Raw genomic sequence first — 18,563 nt, forward strand, 5'->3', positions numbered from 1 at the left:
TGTGTAACTTTCTCCATTCTCCTGTAACTTCATCCCTCTTAGCCCCAAATATTTTCCTAAGAACCTTATTCTCAAACACCCTTAACCTATGTTCCTCTCTCAAAGTGAGAGTCCAAGTTTCACAACCATAAGGAACAACCGGTAATTCTAACTTTCAGATTTTTTGACAGCAAACTGGATGATAAAAGCTTCTCAACCGAATAATAACAAGCATTTGACATATTTATTCCGTGCTTAATTTCCTCCCGAGTATCATTTATATTTATTACTGTTGCTCCCAGGTATTTGAATTTTTCCACTTCTTCAAAGGATAAATTTCCAATTTCTGTATTTCCATTTTGTACAATATTGTCGTCACGAGATATAATCATATACTTTATCTTTTCGGGATTTACTTCCAAACCTATCACTTTACTTGCTTCAAGTAAAATTCCCGTATTTTTCCTAATCGTTTGTGGATTCTCTCCTAACATATTCACGTCATCCGCATAGACAAGCCTCTCTGTTATCCTGAACTTTCCTAATGGCATATTCTAGAGCAAAGTTAAAAAGTAAATGTGACAGTGCATCTCCTTGCTTCAGCCCACAGTGAATTGGAAACGCATCTGACAGAAACTGACCTATACGGACTCTGCTGTACGTTTCACTGAGACACATTTTAATTAATCGAACTAGTTCCTTGGGAGTATCAAATTCAATAAGAGTATCATATATAACTTCTCTCCTAACCGAGTCATATGCCTTTTTTAAATCTATGAATAATTGATGCACTGCACCCTTGTACTCCCATTTTTTCTTCATTATCTGTCGAATACAAAAGTCTGATCAATAGTTGATCTATTACGCCTGAAACCACACTGATGATCCCCAATAATTTCATCTACAAATGGAGTTAATCTTCTGAAAAGAATATTTGACAAATTTTTTTTTACTACGACGTCAACAAAAATGATATTCTTCGAAAGTTATTACAGTTAGTGTTGTCCCCCTTCTTAAAGATAGGTACGGTTACGTCGTTAAGCTGTGACTGAGACAATGAAGATGAGAATAGAATGAAGATCGATAGGAATGACGTTAAAGGCAATACATTTCGAAACAAGGTAAGCTCGAGAAAAACTTCAGCTATTACTTTGTTCGCCATAAATGACACTGTGGATTTTTCAAATAAGTCCTACCGGGTCAAAACCGGGAATGCCTGCGTGATGGGCTGATGACCGAGGTGACACAATCACCGCAAAAGTAGGTAAAATATGATGAAATCATTTTGAAAATTTGTGTATATTTGAGAATTTATATACAAGTATCCCTCATTATGAAGTGGCCACGTTCAATTAGTAGGCTAGCGGTGTCAAAGAGGACGGAAGCTTTGTAGTTTCAATAATTTTAATTATGTCGCGCTGTCCATTGTCGTCAAGTATTTTGAAGGCAGCTCCAATACTCCACGCGGAGTGTATGGACGGAAGCTTTGTAGTTTCATTTGACTATAATTATTTATTTACTGTGCCACCTTTGCTTATCTTAAAAGTTAATAATTTACATTAACGTTTTCGATACATTTGTATCATCTTCAGATGTAGAGTGTTAAATAAACATTTATGATGAAAACCTTGCCTTATGGTATGGAACGTATTATGATTTTCAGATCTTGCTAAAGTGAATACTCTAAGTTAACCTTATTTTGTCTATAATACACATGTTACATTAAGTTAAAATCATTTGTAGTCCATATAACACAATTTAAAAGATTTAAAATTATTTAAAAGTGATATAAAACATATAACATTGTAAGACACTTTAAAATACTGATTATTTATGTTTTATATCACTTTTAAATAATTTTAAATCTTTTAAATTGTATTATATGGACTACAAATGATTTTAACTTAATGTAACATGTGTATTACAGACCAAATAAGGTTAACTTAGAGTATTAACCTTAGCAAGATCTAAAAATCATAATAAGTTCCATACCATAAGGCAAGGTTTTCACCATAAATGTTTATTTAACACTCTACATCTGAAGATGATACAAATGTATCGAAAACGTTAATGTAAATTATTAACTTTTAAGATAAGCAAAGGTGGCACAGTAAATAAATAATTATAGTCAAATATTAATAGCTTATCGGCATACCACAATATGAAATTTGTAGTTTCAATAATTTTAATTATGTCGCGCTGTCCATTGTCGTCAAGTCTTTTGAAGGCCTAGCCCATATCCATGTTATATTAATATATAGCAGCAACAAACAAGACGTGACAACGTCGCATTTTCATTTTATTATCGGCGTATGCAATAAAGACCTACAAATCTTAAAAGGAATGCTGCTGCCTAATAATTAAACGAGGCTACTACGCGATTTATCTTTACGTTTTGCCGTTGTAAAGCGATTTTAAAGAGTTAATTTAAAAATAAAAAAATGGAACAAATTTTGACCTGGAATTTCTGATTCTAATGATTTTGAGCCTGAAAGTGAACATGCCAACTGAAGACATGACATAGTGAAAATGGAAAAATCTGTTGGATTTGAAGATGTAGATGAGACGAATGTGGATGAACTATTTGAGTCCCACTCAACAGAGCTCACTAATGAAGATTTTCTGGGAATGGAAAACAGCACGAACGATGAAGAGCAGTAGCCCTTTGTTGCTTTCAACGAAACAAATGACAGAATTTTTAAACACATTGACAGTGCCATCAGAATAATTGAATAAAATGATCCTAACGAGACTAGAAGCGCGAAAGTTGCGAGAGATATTCAGAATTATTTGGCTTGCTACAAAGAACTTTATAGAGAGAGGAATAATGCTGCCCGTCTGTTGGGTCTCGAGTGTTTCTTTTAAAAAATTGAAGATCATCAGGCTGTCATCGCAGGGACTTCAAGAGAGCAACAGACTGATAATTAATCTAGACTCACCAGACCCAGTCCATTCATTATCCGATTGAATGCTGTCAAAAGTATGTAATGCTTAGGTTTTCTCATTGCACTAATTTCTGGAAAAGCTCCCATCCCTATCTCACCCATTTTAAATTCAACTCACTTTACGCGATTTTATGTTACTCGATTATGTCATAGAACCAATTAATCGCGCAAAACGAGGGACACCTGTACTGACAAAACACACTGATGATTTCGAACTTATTATATAGTTGTTGTCTGACTTCATTGTCCATTTATTTTAGTGTTCTGCCCAAAAAATCGGTCTGTCAGTATTGTCAGTGTGTCTTGTGATAAAAGTCCTACGTTATATAGGAATAGTCTATTCAAAAGTAAAGAAAGATTATTTCATTTTCACAGAAACTTTGTTCCGTTGTTTCAGCATTGTTGTTATGGCCAACGAAATAAATACACAGCAATTCTAGCTATTCTTGAGTGACATAATTAGAGTTGCCAACTATTTTTGAAGAAAATACGGGAGCCTAAGTGGTCTACAATATTTCACATAGAAAATTGATAAATTATTCAATTCAGTTAGCAGTACTAAAACCAACTTTATTCTACATTTTGGCAGTGGGCTTAAGAGTATTTTGAGACATTTTGCCTCGCGTAATAGTTATTGCAAAAGTTCCCTACATGTGTAGTTGAAGTCGACTGTGATTTGCAGTTCTGATTTGATTAGATGTGGCGCTCCTGTTTCGAACATCTGTTCACTTGCTGTTCATAAGAAAAATCACTTTGCATGAGCTTTGCTATCTGGTATGATTACAACACATCTCACTATTTTTTTTAATTTATAACTCTAACATTGTTTGATTTTAAACTAATAAGCCCTGGAACTATTTCTGGCAAAGTATTATCTTCTACAGAGACTGCACATTTCAGAGCATCTCTGGAACAACAGAATTCATCATTTAGATCACCTTCAACCATGTAACAAATTAAATTTTTCAAATACATTTTTATATTATATAAAAATAAGGGAGAAGAAGGCTCGAAGAGAAGATAAATACGGGAGTGGGGAGACTTAAAAATTAGGGCTTAATACGGAAGGGTTGGCAACCTAGACATAATATACAGTGGACTCTCCTAAGTTCCACAGAACAGTATTGAAAGTTCTGACCAATAAGGGTAGTGGGTGTGGCAGGTGAAATGAATACAAATTCTTATTGTTTATCCATCAACGAATACAGTACTGTACTTGCATTTCCTGCCCGCCCCGAAACTTGTGTATGCGCTTCTAGTATCACAGTGGGTTTCGACAGTTCCGTGTCACAAACAGCACAATTCTCAAATAGAAAAAGAAGAGTTCATTAATTTAAAATCAGTGATCAATAAGGATGTCCTAATCAATAAAATATTATGTTTTCTTTTAACAAAAGTATCACTAAATGACACAGGAGCAGTTTCCATTCAAATGGCAAACCCATTTTTTAGTGTCCGTATAGAGGTGGAAAGATTCAAATACCTGGGAGCAACAGTAACAAATATAAATGATACTCGGGAGGAAATTAAACACAGAATAAATATGGGAAATGCCTGTTATTATTCGGTTGAGAAGCTTTTATCATCCAGTCTGCTGTCAAAAAATCTGAAAGTTAGAATTTATAAAACAGTTATATTACCGGTTGTTCTTTATGGTTGTGAAACTTGGACTCTCACTTTGAGAGAGGAACATAGGTTAAGGGTATTTGAGAATAAGGTGCTTAGGAAAATATTTGGGGCTAAAAGGGATGAAGTTACAGGAGAATGGAGAAAGTTACACAACACAGAACTGCACGCATTGTATTCTTCACCTGACATAATTAGGAACATTAAATCCAGACGTTTGAGATGGGCAGGACATGTAGCACGTATGGGCGAATCCAGAAATGCATATAGAGTGTTAGTTGGGAGGCCGGAGGGAAAAAGACCTTTGGGGAGGCCGAAACGTAGATGGGAAGATAATATTAAAATAGACTTCAGGGAGGTGGGATATGATGATAGAGACTGGATTGATCTTGCTCAGGATAGGGACCTATGGCGGGTTTATGTGAGGGCGGCAATGAACCTTCGAGTTCCTTAAAAGCCAGTAAGTACGTAAGTGAGTGTCTAATTCTCCTACGTAAGCAGTCGAACTTGATTTCTGTCGAACTTAAGAGCTTCCACTGTACATTCTTTTGAATATTCACTCCAGATGTAATATACTCGCATTATTTATTAGGGCAAACGAACAGCCATTAAACATATACATTTAGTAGATTATAATATTACAAACAGCAATGTCAACAAGCATGACCCTCTTTGTATCATCAATAAAATATATTATACCAGAAAGTAATGATTTTGCCTCTATTCTATTAATGGTCTTAATCAGTGTTACTATTTAATGTAATAGAAACTGTCCCAGAGTACTGAGAAGATTCGTAACTGTAAATGAATTAAGATATGAACCCTGCATTTTGCCGTATTGTAAAATAATTTGAAGATATTCCGCAAGATTTTTTCTGAGTGCTATTCATTCTCGAGAAGAGAGGCTGATAATGATAGAGAAAAATAACGACCATATCTGAATGTTTTGAAATTGGTTTATACCTGAATAAATTCCATTCTTTTATCAATTTAACTGTCTTAATATTCTTCTATGAACTTACGTTTCAACAAAAATACGAGAATTTTTTTATCTTTCTTGGCTTTTGAATAATTTTGCATTATAATAAATACGTTTAGTTTATATCACAGTTCAGTCGAATATTACGTTTTTACAATAATTTTTCCAGAAACTATTAAACGTGTTAATAACTTAATAGTAGGCCTAAATGGACGTGTGATTAGAATTATAAAGTATAATAATAATAATAATAATAATAATAATAATAATATTAATAATAATATTATTAATATTAATAATAATAATATTATTAATAAAATATAAAAATTAAATATACAAATGCCAAATGATATATGGCGTAATAAATAAACACTTAGAAAAAAGTTAAAGTTAAGTTAAAGTGAATAATAAGTTCTATAAGGTGATGTCTGCACCCTTTCTCTTGCATGGCAATGCAACTTGGACCACGACAACGAAACATGAGGATCTAATTTCAAGTATCGGATATGAAGTTCCTGAAAGATGTGAAGGAACTATATTAGATAGAATAAGAAATCAAGACATACGTAATAAACTGAAAAAGCTATATAATATATAGTATGAACGAGAAGATTATATCAAAGGTATCATACCAGAAGGGCGTATCTACAAATGTTGTATTATTGAAATATTTAGTGGAACTATTTTTTGTTTCAAAGCAATCGTTTGAGAATTACAATGGATATAAGAAAGAATCATACCAGAAGGGCGTATCTACAAATGTTGTATTATTGAAATATTTAGTGGAACTATTTTTTGTTTCAAAGCAATCGTTTGAGAATTACAATGGATATAAGAAAGAATCGGAGAAAGTACATGTTATCTAGATAAGGACAGGAAAAAGCATTCCATATTTATATGCCTCAATTGTAAACTTGCAGTTTTGTTGATACGTCCTTCTGGTATGATGGCCTCGATATCATATAGACGAAAGTGACGAAAACTTATACAACGAATAGCTACTATCATTTTTTACCAAAAGAAATAGGTCTACTTTTTTATAACCCAAAAGGGGAAGATCTACAGGGAGACCAAGTTAAAGATGGCTGGGCAACCAAAAATGTTCAACGGCCTAATTCATATGATAAAGAAGAAGAAGAAGAAGAAGAAGAAGAAGAAGAAGAAGTACGGCTAGAAATTATGTAAATGACTCCCAAATAACAAAACTGTAATAGAAGTATGCTGAGTTAGATCAACATAAAATTAGCAAAAAAACAAAACTTTTAGTTCCTAAAAAAAAATTGAAACTCAAACAACCTGTAGTAATACTTAATAGGCTATTCTAAGTGCACCAATGCTGCATTATTGCCATATCATAAATTGTTATCTTAACAGAGGCGTAACAGAGTCACAAAGGGACATTACAATACACTTTGAAAACAATGAATCTTGTGGTGTGGTGAGGCCATGGACACTCGCGTGCTCTAATCTGTCCTCATGTACAAGAGAGTAATCAGCTGAAACCAGATTCCTACATTTTTTTAGAGAATGTATAGCCTAAACACCTCGTCGCTCATCTGAGAAATTTCAAATTAACAAGCCTTTACAGCCAGCGACTCCAGACAGGTTAATATTTCACTGCGACGTCGTTTAATGTCTTCATTTATTGATGATAATAAGCGGGAGAAGTGAGAGCGAGGGATCCGAGGTAGGAAACATAAGCACCAGATTCCGTGTCTCGAGCAGAGATGGGCACTTGAGAGGCAAAATGGAAGGTTCTGTCTGGTACAGATAGGTTGACCGGGTTTCGGTTACTGGTGCTGTGTACTGTTGTGGAAGATGAATTGTCTAATCAAAAGTACTTTCTACAGAGCGATCCGTAATTTGCGCATGGGAGAACTTCGTTATCCCTTGTCCAAAATTGAATTGAAAATACTTTTATCATTTTTGTCCGAGATTTTCAAAACAAAATGACAATTAATTTTGAGCGATGTGGTAACACTGCATAGTGAAGTAGGTAGGAAATGTGTCAACTATAAACGGCAAATATGAAAATTCATATTCTAAACCATTCCTTCTACAGTTATGGGAACAAAGAATTTCACGATTCAGAATGTGAAGAATGCAATGAACTCTAAACAAATTTTCATATTCCATAATATTTTGGTAAAATGTTCATATTTCTTAAAAAAAAAGCTTCTCATTTTTCATGAGTTTTCTTCCACTTTGTTAGTATTTCTATAACTACCACTAAATCGAGATTTCCAGACATTATAAAGAGACAATAGCGATGCTTTCAAGGAAACATTTAAAAACTCAAGAAAACCAGTGCACTAACATTCCGGAATTTCCAAGGGCAAGTGGAAGTTCCAAATTCATTTTTATATGTAGTCATTGAGCTCGTATCGACAATGAATTCGGAAAGCCGAAACAAAATAAGTGGTTCCTATTTCATATTTTCTCATTCTTTCGAATTCAGTGAAAGTCATTTAAGCATTGTCATGTCGTGTAAGTTAATGTTTTAAACTGGTTTCAACTATCAGTTTTACTGTCTAAATAATGTCTGCTCTTTTTGATACTTCATGGGTTTCCGTAGTACAAAACCAATATTAACAGGCAGAAAGCGTAATCTTACACCAGGAATTATTGAGGCCGCTTTATATTTGTCATCTCTCGGCTCCCATATGCCTTTTGCATAAACTCTCGAGTTGTGTTATTGAATAAATGAGATAAAGATATAACAGCTATAATTATCACATAACAACTTTAATAAGAAATACAATTAACAATATAAGAAAATATTACCCCAAGTATATTGCGCAGCACACTCAGATTACCAATATATATATATATATATATATATATATATATATATGCTCCGGCTGACATTCACATGAACCTACACAATATACCCATAAAACACCGTACGTTTTTGTTTTACATAATTTTTCATTTCATATAATTGTTGCAGTGAATAACAAACCACATTTTCAAATTTTTAAAGGAGAATGATTGCCTGTTGCTAGAAAACACAGCCTTACATCTAGAAAAATTTCATTCTACTTCTGCAGAAACAATGAGGACATATTTGAAATATTTTACACAAGCATTGTCTATCTAAAAATCTGTATCATTATTATAAATTTCCTCATTTGAAATTGTCGTAAATTTTACAGCGAGCTAAATATCCATAATGTTTATCCAGTACTTTTTTTCATCTTGTTTCCTACACTTTTTCCTATTTCATGTTCCAACTATTCGGTTCGTCACAATGTCATTGACTACATTCTATTTTATGTCTGTAGGAAGTACAACTAATATGACATTGACAAATATCTGCCTTATTATTTCACTATGTTAATATGATAGTGTATTACATTTTTGTTTTACATAATTTTTCATTTCATATATTGTTTCAGTGAATAACAAACCACATTTTCAAATTTTCAAAGGAGAATGATTACCTGTTGCTAGAAAACAGCCCTATATCTAGAGAAACTTCGTTCTACTTCTGCAGAAACAATGGGGGAGTATTTGAAATATTTTACACAACCATTATTTATCTCAAAATCTGTATCATTATTACAGATGTCCTCATTTAAAATTAAGAAACAAATTTCATTCTCGGCATCTTGCTATTATTCTTCTTTACAAGAAGCTGAATGTTGCCTGTTACGAATAGCAGTATTCGGTCGTAATGTAACCGATCAACTAAATATAAATTAGTTTTGAACAACTAAAGTTCACTGCTGAACGAAACACATTGAAATCCCTCATTCCAACGCAATTACGTACCGGTACCTAAAGTCAGAGGCGCAAGAAGTGCAATGTAACGGCATACAATTCTTAGCCTTGCTAATGACATTGACAATGAATAATTTCGAGGGAAAAATTGTCCGGAGCCGGGCATCGAACCCGGGACCTTTGGTTTAACGTAACAACGCTCTACCACTGAGCTACCCGGGAACTCTAACCGACACCGATCCAATTTTTCCCTCTATATCCACAGACCTCAAAGTGGGCTGACAACCGTCAAGCAACCAACTTCGAGTGCACACTAACTCCGTGTGACTTAAATTGTGGTTTTCTGTTAACGAACAGTGATGTGTATTATGCAAATCAAGATTTCAGGTATAACTCCCTGTAAAGTTGATTTGAATAATTTCGAGGGAAAAATTGTTCCGGAGCCGGGTATCGAACCCGGGACCTTTGGTTTAACATACCAACGCTCTACCACTGAGCTACCCGGGAACTCTAACCGACACCGATCCAATTTTTCCCTCTATATCCATATATCTATATATATAGCTCAGTGCTGCCCGCGCACGCCGTCAAGGTCAGAAAAATGCGCTTGCTTTGACATCACTTCTGTAGGCAATTTTTCTTCAAGAAAAATTCACTAAGAGCCGAGCCCGGAATTGAACCTGAGACCTCCACATCTGGAAGCCCTGGAAGCTAGCATGCTGACCAAGAGACCACAAAGGCAGTCAACGAGAACTGTTTGAAAAATATTTCCTTAGTCTATTCTTAAATTGATTTGATGTCTGACAATCCCTGACATTACTCGTCGGGTAAAGTCGAGGAACAGCCACAGTAGAAGAAGATGAATATGAGGATGTTCGGTGGGAGGGAATGGATAATATTGAGGAGTGTTGTGATCGTGTGTCTAGATTATGGCAGGTGGCTAAATTTTGAAAACGAGACACAAGATAGCCAGGAGTAGAGAAATGCAATATGTGGATTTTCGTACGATCTTCTAGACCAGGATTCGACAACCTTTTTGTAAAAGTAAACCACAATGACAAGAAGTGAAGGAAATCTGGGCCGGACATGATTTACAGTTAAATGAATGATATATATTATTCAAATACATATACCTTTATACAGAATTACTCTCTTCATTAACTATTTATTACATATTACATTGAAGAAATAATATAACTAAACAAAATAACAACTAAATTATGTAAATTAGCCTTTATAACTTTGATAGACTCATAAATTCAAAGTCTCAAAATAATAGGCCTATGTGCTTCAATTGTACAATGCAAATCTGACATTACAATTTACTCCTTATCTTTAATGAGAAGATTGCGGCTGAATTTTACATGCAAGAAAATTTACATCTGTTTCGAAGTTGGTGACGGATACACGTAAACAGTAATGCAAATGATCATCAGTTATTCTTGAGCGAAATTTTGATTTTACATATTTCATCCTTGAAAACGTCTGCTCACATGTATAAGTGCTTCCGAAAACTGTCAACATTTTAGCTGCAAGTTTTTTTATGTTAGTAAACTGTGTAACTGAGAGACATTTGTAAAATTGTACCCTGGTATTTGAACGAAATATTTATTTCATTTCGTCATTAGTCTGCATATCAATGAGTTCAAGTTGGTACATTTCAGATATTGTCTCTATTTCAACGGCTAAAGGGTTCTGAAATAAGGGAGTATCCTTGGAATATGCATCAAAATCCTAAAATCGTGCAAGGAATTTCTTCTGCAACAACTCTAACATTTCACAAAATCTTTTGGGCGGAACTATGATAAATTCTTCTTGTGAAATACACTTGCAGCAAGGGAAATGGAAAAAGTATTCTTTATTCAACTGTTTTTAAATCTATTATTTTATTTATATACTTTTTCGCCAGTGGGACGGATAGAAGTACATTGTGGGCCTTATGCGGCCCACGAGCCATAGGTTGCCGACCCCTGTTCTAGACGGAGCCAGGACAACATTTCGAGGGATGGTGTTACGTGATCAGCCCGGCGAATATTGCAGAAGAAACGGATGCACATATTATGAACACGTTGCAGTTTCTGCGTCGAAGTAACTTAGATACAAATAATAAATTATAACGAAATTTATGGATATGTGTGGCACCTTCAAAATAACCACAAAAAACGTACCCAGATTCCAAGCCTCAGAACGCGTTATCTTAAGCTTTATTGGACATTAATTCAATTCAATTCTTTAATAATTAATAAAAAGGAGATGCCAAAAGCGTGTGGAGAATGAAAGCGGGCAGTTTCAACACCTCATTTGATAATTTGGTAAGTAATGAGCCTCTTAAATTTGTTTGTGAGTTATTATATGGTTGGTTTGTTTTATTGTTTTACCCTCCCTTTAATCACCGAGACCCGGCTAACTGCTAACCGGCTAACGAGTGATGCGCTCGCCCATAGGCAAAACACGCCGGTGGAAAGCGAAACTGATCACACTATATAAGCTCTATCGAAAATAATAACAATGATCTTGACAAAGATTTATACAAATGTAGAGTAGTGGCAAAAAACCGGACCGACCCTTGTAGCTGATTTCAGAGCCTTGTTCACTCCAGAGCACGATAGACTGGTAACTAAGACTTTCGTGGTTCGAAACCTGCCTGGAAAGGAAACTTTTTTTTTGTCCCTTATTCAAATTTATTCCCAATACTTTTCGATTGCTGGTAAAATTCATGTTCTGGGAATAACAAGTTAATTAAGTAGTAAAATATCGCTACAATCGAAAAGTATTGGTAATAAATTTGAATAAGGAAAAAAAAAAGTTTCCTTCCCAGGCAGGATTCGAACCACGAAAGTCTTAGTTACCAGTCTATCGTGTTCTGAGTGAACAAGGCTCTGAAATCAGCTACAAAGGTTGGTCCGGGTTTTTTTTTTTTGCCACTGCTGTACAAATACAAAAATATAAAAATTTAAAGCTGTAAGTTTGAACAATGATTTCGTAGAAGAGCTTTGGATCTTTTAAGAGCTAGCAACACAATAAATTTTAATTTATGGATTTTTAGATTATGTGTTTGTCAAAATAATTTTACAAAATGAGGCTGCTACCATAAGGCCTATTACTTTGATTTCTCTAAGTTTATTATTTTTTTTTTTCAAATAATAAGAAGGGGTGAACTCGTAAATACTTTTATTTTATTTTCTTTGTCAACATCATCAGGTCGATCACTAAGTTAATATTACAATTGCTTTATAGTCCAATATATCAATTGTTATATTGCTTCCATTTTCTTCCAAACCAAATAGTTCCTCGTGTACTGTAATCCTACATTTTTATATGCATCGGCAATTTCAGAACTGATTTTATTATGTCTGTTGTTCCTTTGAACCTCTCCATATGGACAGGTCCCCAGGACGTGCGTAAGATTTTCGATCTCTCTATTTTTTATTTTATTTTATTGGGTTATTTTACGACGCTGTATCAGCATCTAGGTTATTTAGCGTCTGAATGAAATGAAGGTGATAATGCCGGTGAAATGAGTCCGGGGTCCAGCACCGGAAGTTACCCAGCATTTGCTCGTATTGAGGGAAAAGCCCGGAAAAAAACCTCAACCAGGTAACTTGCCCCGACCGGGATTCGAACCCGGGCCACCTGGTTTCGCGGCCAGACGCGCTGACCGTTACTCCACAGGTGTAGACCGATCTCTCTATGACATCGTCTACAGAGGATACCGTCCTGGGATATGACCGGAATGGAGCGAACCGCGCATACGTTAGCCGTCATTTTGATAGCTTCACGCCATTCACTAACCGATAAACCTTCATGATTTCGAACCTAACTGTTCACTGGTGTATATTCATTAAATGGAGCCACCCCTTTCCCTTTACGTGGTAAATTGCACCATTTATTATATATCTTGTTTCTAACTTCCTGCCTTATTTTCCGTGCTGCTAATAGTTGTGTGCGTTTATCAATAAAATGTTCTCTCTCTTCAAGTTCTAGATGTTGTAGGCAAGTTCTACTTTCTGCCAAGAGCTCTCTTGTGCATATGTATTTATATGTTGTAGATACAATTCCCAAATGCCACAGACCTTGATAGAAGAATAAAGCGTCGCATTTGGCACATATGTGGGGAGTTGAATAATTTCTCTTGTTGTATTTGTGATGAGTTTGTCGACAACACTGAGAAAATTTGCTGGAACAATTTCTGGACGGGTTATCTGGAAATAATATGTCAGAGATGGTGAAATACAAGTGTTCAGAACTTGAAACTTCTCGTCGGACTGCAAAAAAAGATGTTAAAGTAAGAAGTTCTAATTTGGAGCTTAGGTTTTTTTATTACAGAAGTCTAGTTGAATTTTAGTTCAGAGGAAAAAAGTGACTCATCATTTTTCTTGAGAACTGGAATGGTAAAATCTTCTGACACACATAGGGTAAATTAGGGTCTGTTGGACAGTCGGGCATGTTGGACACTCTGTACTTTAACGTGTTACCTCGCCACTTGTGGGTACCACATTCTGCTAGAAGTCAATGACGGAAGTAGCCACGAGTGGGGCTACTTCCGTCATTGACTTCTAGCAGAATGTGGTGCCCACAAGTGGCGAGGTAACACGTTAAAGTACAGAGTGTCCAACATGCCCGATTGTCCAACAGACCCTAGTTTACCCTATATCTTCTATGAGTATGCCTTTTCTAATATGGATCACATATGATTTATTAGGGTTAACAAATAAACCTATGTCTTTTCTAATATGGTTCATATATGATTTATTAGGGTTAACAAATAAACCTATGCCTTTTCTAATATGGTTTATATATGATTTATTAGGGTTAACAAATAAACCTATCTCTTCATATTGTTATCAGTTTTTGTCATTTGGATGGATGCTTCCATGCAATTTCTAATAATAACGGTATCGTCCGCAAAGCCCATTGTTGTTAGATTTGATTGATCTTGTATCAGAGTATAACTATAAGGATGTGATACGGTGTGCTCGGTCAATTCATTGAGGATATGATCTGTTGTAAGATTATATAGGATGGGAGACAATGGTGATCCTCGCATCATACCGAAGTAAAATGTCTTTGATTGTTCAACCAGCCATTTGAATTTTATTTTGATTTGCTTCTTGTGAAGACAAGATAAGATTGGTAAGTTCTGTTGGAATTTCGCTACTTCGAAGAGTCTTCCTTAAGTGACTGTGTCCAATGTTATCGAAGGCTTTGGTAATATCTAAAAATACGACACACCTTTTTACTTTAACATCATTCAGGACAGAAGAAAGAATAGCAGTGTTCACATGGTTTCCTGGTGATGATGTGAATCCTCTCTGATGTTCATTCAGAGCAAAGTAGCTTCTCAGTCGGAAATAATTCAGTATATTTTCTATAACACGAAGCACGAAAAAACAAATAGTGATCGGGCGCCAATTTTCTATATGAGAATGGTCACCTTGCTTATATATAAGAACAGTCCATGTGAGTTTTAAGAACAGTGGAACCTCACTCGTGTTAAGCATCCTTGACGCTATGCTAGCAATGATTTCATATCCAGTCTCATCCTTAAGTGCCCCGATTAACACATGATCATGTCCAGGGACTGTGTCAACTGCTATCTTTTGCACAGCTTTGCTCACATCATCTTTACTGATGTTGCATTCAAGACCATCACCGATTACAATTTGATCAATATCTGTTACTCGGGAAGAATATTCGTCTCTTTCTAAATCATTTGGCTTAGAAAACAGCTGGGAGAAGTAGTTATATATGTCAGTAGGACTTACATTGCTACAGGTATCCTTGGAATCCATGATCGCACGTAAGGCTTTCCAACGTTGGATGTCAAATTGATACTGAATCAGTTAATATAAATATTTTGACCTATGTTTCTCACGAGTCCTTTCGTTGCTCTTTCTGGGTTCGTTGATCTTTTATATCCATGAATAGTTGATATATTGTGGTTGGTTTTCCTAGCCGGATGTTTTAGGCCTGGTAAAATATTAATAGGTGTAGCAAGAAAGCTTAAGAATTCTCCTACTAATATATTAAAATCTGTATTGTTGACTCGAAATTAAATCTGTTCTAAAAATTGGAAAGCTGCTGCTTGTATAAGTTTGCTGGTTTTGAAGCATTATATCTTAGAGTTAAGATGTCGACAGTTCTTCAGGTTTTTGAGAAGATGACTGAGTATTACAATTTTATTTTGTTTTACTTGCCGACTCACCAGTTTCTCGCGCTGTTCCTTAGATGAACTCGACTAATATGTATTTTTTTTGCAATACTTGATATGTAAGTTACCTATTTTTAACATATATTTGGCAGTGAATGTAAAATTTGCAATTATTAATTTCTTAATTGCCATGGCAACAATTCTTGAACAGATCTGAAATACTTACAGTACTAGTTTGACAGGTCTGAAATACTTACAGTCGTAATTTGACAATAACATAGCAACCTAGTCATGTGATACTTGAATTAATGAATCTATTGCAAAATTTAGAAATGCGATTTTGATTTGTTATTACTTTTTACATTTTTTCAAGTATTGCAAAAAGTTATTCACTAACCGCAAACTGTGACTTAACTGCTTTCGAATGCTTGGAAACCTCGGCCCTTCGGGTCTCGACCAGATAAGTCTTACTTACAGTTCTCGGTACGTAATATACTATTAACACCATGATTACACTGACAGATTTTGTCACTGTGGAGCAATTACAAGTTGGCTTTATTTCTCTTGTACAACTACGATTTAAATTGCTTTCAGAATTTTCTTCTTGAGAAATTTTGAAAGCATTTTTGTGTCTACTACATGTTGTCACTGCCCGAAAAATTCACGAACTATAACATTTTTTATAATATATTAAACTTATATTAAAATGGGAGTATACTGTTACTATGTGAAATAAACAAAGTCTAAAAGAGCACTATAAATCATTGTTTTCTTCAATATCTACATTATAAAAAAGTTCCTAACATTCACACACAGAAAAAACATACAAAGATTTTCAAACAACCATAAATTGAACCATAAAACCTTAAAATCAATTAATTAAAGATACTAAACTAAAGAGAAAATAGAGATGCGAATAGATTTCTGTCATAGCCTACTCTCAGTCTGAGGTACTTTAATAGTAAATAATATTCGCCGAGTTTTATTATTCAACGATGTAATAAATGAAGCAGTAGTAGTATAAATAGTAGTAATAGTAGTACTAGTACTAGTAGTAGTAGTAGCAGTAGTAATAGCAGTAATTAGCAACAGTACCAGTAGTAAGCCACCGGCGTGGCTCAGTAGGTTAAGGTGCTTGCCTGCTCGTCTGAAGTTGCGCTCGGGCGCGGGTTCGATCTCCGCTTGGGCTGATTACCTGGTTGGTTTTTACGAGGTTTTCCCTAACCGTAAGGTGAATTCCAGGTAATCTATGGCGAATCCTCGGCCTCATCTCGCCAAATACCATCTCGCTATCACCAATCTCATCGACGCTAAATAACCTAGTGGTTAATACAGCGTCGTTAAATAACCAACTAAAAAAGTAGTAGTAGTAATATGTATGTATTTTGTTTAACAACGTTTCCATTTGTAGAGATTATAAACGTCGCAATTCTATGCAGGAGAGCATATGGCCAACAAATTTTGCCTGTAGCCCTCTATCCTTGCCAGTTTACTATAAGGACCCTTTTAAGTGCCGTAAATCTATGAAACGGGACCCCTAGCTTTATTTCTATCTAAAGGAATCCAAATTAGGAATTTTGACGCCTTAAGCTAGGCTTGAACCGAATAACCTCGGATTCAGCGGTTAGAATGAAAACTGTTAGATCACTGAGACGACAATAAATCTAAAAATAAAATAAACCCACCATAAAGTAGAAACCATTGTGTAATACACATGAAAAAATACAACATAATATTCGCATCGATCATAATAGACTACTCCAACACAATTTATTATCCTACTGGATATTTGTGAATGATGAAGAAGAAGAGAAAGAAGAAGAAGAAGAAGAAGAAGAAGAAGAAAAGTACTTCATTCTTCACTACTAACTAATCAATATTATTAAGTCAGTGAGCCATTCCAAAAAGAGTCACTATAAGAATATGGATGTATTGAGTTCATGTCTTACGGATGGAAAGCAACTTTCTTTTTTCTCTTAAATCAGAGGAGCTGTTCAGCTTGGTGAAGCTCGTCGATCGACACCTTCAAGAAGTAAGGGTGTGAAATGCACGCCATTATCGCTGCTCTTCCGTGTTGGGGGCTTCATTCATCTCACTGAATCACTTTCACAGCCTTCCAACCTTGAACCGCCAGCAGCAGTATTATCAGAGTCCCGCTCTGTCTAAAAGGAATTCCTATACCAACAGCTAGGCCTACATTTAATTCAATGAATTCTTCGCATGCTCCAAATAAATAAATCACTGCACGACAGAGCCTAAGTAATGCTATAGTCTGCAGATAGAGAATTGGTATATAAATAAATATTAAGGCACTGTTGACAGTCCCAAATTATTCTTTGCAACATGTTCTCCGTTCAAATATAAGATACCAGTTCTTTTAACGTTAAATAACATTTGTCTACGAGTCTGCGCTAGATATAAGACATATGTCATGCTGACGCGTAACATACTTAACTGCCAATAACTCAGTGACTATGCAAGAAAGAAATACAAACTACACGTAAATTAGAGAATAAATAAAGAGTTTTATGTCTATATAATTCATTTTATTCCATGATGAATATTTTACATATAGTTATATTATAACAGAAAGCATGCAACAATTTTCGCTCACTTCCCATCTTCAATCGCTTGCTACGTCAAAAGCGCAAGAGAATGATCCATACATATTGCAAGTGAAATACCTAAGCAAACACGAGCTTTTTAAATCTACTGTACATTCAGATTTTATACAGGGTGTTTCAAAAATACGGGGCATAATTTCAGGTATGTATTTCCCACATGTAGACAATCAAAATAATTCATTACAACATGTGTCCGGAAATGCTTTATTTCCGAGTTATGGCCTTCACAACGTTGAAATTCACCGGAACGTTTTTCTTTCCGCAGGTCGTTGCCGTCAAAGGAGACATTAAGAGGGCACTCTGACAGTTCATTCCGAGACGAAGGTTACACTCAGTGTTGTGTAGGCGTAAGACTGTGCGACATATATTCAAATCAAGAGCTGGCAGAGATACACTTCATGTACGGTAAGGCGGACGGCAATGCTGCGCTGGCTCGTCGTTTGTACCAGGAGAGGTACCCACAGTTACAATGTCCAGATCGAAAGATCTACAACTCCAGAAGTACAGGAGCAGATTCTGGAGGCTTTGAATATGAC

The 18,563-nt window shown here is 35.3% G+C and overlaps 1 protein-coding gene and 1 non-coding gene across 2 annotated transcripts in view; one reads left to right on the plus strand and one right to left on the minus strand.

Annotated features, from left to right (window-relative positions):
• The window catches only part of LOC138705091 (alpha-1A adrenergic receptor), a 160,212-nt gene that overhangs the window by 40,621 nt on the left and 101,028 nt on the right, over positions 1 to 18,563 (plus strand). The gene's annotated exons all lie outside the window — the stretch shown is intronic.
• Positions 9,688 to 9,759, minus strand: TRNAN-GUU (transfer RNA asparagine (anticodon GUU)). Its single transcript has one exon. It is a non-coding gene; the product is annotated as a tRNA-Asn (tRNA).

Source organism: Periplaneta americana, chromosome 8 (assembly GCF_040183065.1).
Source record: "Periplaneta americana isolate PAMFEO1 chromosome 8, P.americana_PAMFEO1_priV1, whole genome shotgun sequence".
Lineage (NCBI taxonomy): Eukaryota > Metazoa > Arthropoda > Insecta > Blattodea > Blattidae > Periplaneta > Periplaneta americana.